We start from the raw sequence: 3052 nt of genomic DNA, 5'->3' as shown, positions 1-3052 counted from the left end.
GCATTTCTCTAATGGCTAATGATCGTGAACATTTCTTCGTGTGTCTGTTAGCCTCCTGAATATCTTCTTTGGTGAAGTGCATGTTCATATCCTTTGTCCATTTTTTGTGTTATTTATCTTCTTGTTGTTGAGGTTTTGCAGTATCTTGTAGATTTTACAGATTAAATGCTGATCGGATTTGTTGTAGCCAAGTTTTTTTTTTTTTTTCCCAGTCTGTAAGTTGTCTTTTGACTCCTTTGGTGAAGTCTTTTGATGAGCATAAGTGTTTGATTTTTAGGAGCTTCCATTTATCTAGTGTCTTTTCTGGTGCTTGTACATTGTTACTTATGGTTCATATTGTGTTTATCTCATGTATTAGGGCTCCTAGCATTGTCCCTATTTTTTCTTCCATGATCTTTATCGTTTTTGATTTCATATTTAAGTCTTTGATCCATTTTGAGTTAGTTTTTGTACATGGTGTGAGGTATGGGTCTTGTTTCAGTTTTTTGCGTATAGATATCCAGTTATCCCAGCACCATTTGTTAAAGAGACTATCTTTTCCCAATTAATGGACTTTGGACCTTTGTCAAATATTAGCTGGTCATAGGTGGATGAGCTTATATCTGGATTCTCACCTCTTTTCCACTGGTGTATGTATCTCTTGTTGTACCAGTACCAGGCTGTTTTGACTACCATGAGAGTATAGTAGATCCTAAAATCAGCGGGTGTAAGGCCTCCCACTTTGCTCTTCTTCTTGAGTAATGCTTTATTTATTCAGGGTCTCTTCCCTTTCCATATGAAGTTGGTGAATTTTTTCTCCTCGTTAAATAATGCTGGTGGAATCTGGATTGGGATTGCATTGCATCTGTAGATTGCTTTGGGTAGAATTGACATTTTCACTATGTTGAGTCTACCATCCATTATCAAGGTATGTTTTTTCCACTTATGCAGGTCTCTTTTATTTTCTTGCAGTAGTGTCTTGTAGTTTTATCTGTATAGATCTTTTACGTCTCTGCTTAGATTTATTTCAAAGTATTTTATCTTCTTGGGGGCTATTGTAAATGGTACTGATTTAGTGATTTCTCTTCAAGGTTCTCTTTGTTGGTGTAAAGGAAACCAGTTGATTTTTGTAGGTTTATCTTGTATCCTGAAACTTTGCTGAAATCTTCTATTTCTTCCAGTAGTTCTCTTGTGGATTCTTTGGGGTTTTCTGTGTACAAGATCATATCATCTGCAAGTAGAGATACTTTGACTTCTTCCCTTCCTATTTGGTTGCCCTTTATTTCTTTTTCTAGCCTAATTGCTCTGGCTAGGACCTCCGGCACAATTTTGAATAATAGTGGTGATAGATGGCATCTTTTTCTGATTCTTGCTCTCAAGGGGAATGCTTTCAAAGTCTCTCCATTTAGAATGTTGTTTCCTGTTGGTTTCGTATAAATGCCCTTAATTATATTGAGGAATTTCCCTTCTATGGAATAGTTACAGTTCTAGGTTAGCAGAGTGTCCAGGGACCATAATTTTAGGAGTTCTTCCAGTCTCTGTCAGATCAGTAAGTCTGGTCTTTTTTTCATGAATTTCAATTCTGTTCTACATTTTTTTTTCCACTCTGTCCAGGACTCTCTGTTGTGATCCCTGTCAGGGCGCTCACTAGTGGTAGCAGGGCACCAAATAGTTCTTCTGGTCTCAGGCTAATGGAATCTCTGACTTACGTGGTCTTTTAGTCCCTTGGGCTAATACTTTCCTTGTGTCTTTGGTTTTCTTCATTCTCCTTTGCTCCGGACGGAATAGGACCAATAGATGTAGCCTAGATGGCCGTTCACAAGCTTTTAAGACCCCAGACGCTACTCACCAAAGTGCGATGCAGAAAATTTTATTTATGAACAGTGTTATACCAATTGACCTAGATGTTCCCCAATGCTGTGGTCCCCAGTCCCTAGGCCCAGCTACTCGGTCCCTCAAAGTGTTTGGATGTGTCTAGGAAACTTCTGTTCCTTCGCTTTGATCTGGTTGTGTTGACTTCTCCTATATTGTGTGCTGTCCTTCCCTTTACCAAAGTTGACACTTGCCTACTATCTGTTTAGTAATTTCTCCTTCCTTTCTCTCTCCAACCTTCTAAACGTCAACATTTATTTTTCTATGTGTAAACCTTTTCTTGAGTTCTTTTAATAGTGGTATCATACACCATTTGTCTTTTTGTGACTGACTTATCTCACTCAGCACAATGTCTCCAGATACATCCATGTGGTGAGACGTTTCACGGATTCATCATTGTTCTTTATCTTTGTATAGTATTCCATTGTGTGTATGTACCATAATTTGTTTATCCATTTATATGTTGATGGGCGTTTAGGTTGTTTCCATTCTTTTTCTATTGTGACTAGTGCTGCAATGAACATGGGTGTACATGTTGTCTATTCATGATGGCTCTTATTTCTTTAGGGTATGTTCCTAGGAGTGGGACTGCTGGATCATATGGTGTTTCTATTTCTAGCTTTTTAAGGAAGTGCCGTATCATTTTCCGAACTGGTTGTAGCATTTTGCATTTCTACCAGCAGTGCATAAGAGTTCCAATCTCCTCACAATCTCTCCAGCATTTTTTTTTTTTTTTTTTTTTGGATTAGTGCCAGTGACGGTATCTCAATGTAGTTTTGATTTGCATTTATCTAATGGTTAATGATTATGAGCATTTCCTCAAGTGTTTGTTAGCCATCTGAACATCTTCTTTGCTGAAGCATCTGTCCATATCCTTTGTCCATTTTTTAATTGTATTATATGTCTTTTTCTCACTGAGGTGTTGCAGTATCTTGTAGATTTTAGAATTAGACCCTTGTTGGATATGTTGTAGCCAAAAAAATCTATCAGTCTTTAGATTCTCTTTTTAATCTTTTTGTGAAGTTTTTTGATGAGCGTAAGTGTTTAATTCTTAGGAGCTCCCTGTTACTAGTTTCTCTTCTGGTAGATGAGCATTGTTAGTTATGATTTGTATTCTATTTATGCCATGTATTAGGGTTCCTAGCATTGTCCCTATTTTTTCTTCCATGATCTTTATCGTTTTAGATTTTATGTTTAGGTC

Source organism: Trichechus manatus, unplaced genomic scaffold (assembly GCF_000243295.1).
Source record: "Trichechus manatus latirostris isolate Lorelei unplaced genomic scaffold, TriManLat1.0 scaffold00053, whole genome shotgun sequence".
In the NCBI taxonomy this organism is placed as follows: Eukaryota; Metazoa; Chordata; class Mammalia; order Sirenia; family Trichechidae; genus Trichechus; species Trichechus manatus.
The sequence above is the reverse complement of the archived record's forward strand: the minus strand, read 5'-3'. Positions refer to the sequence as shown.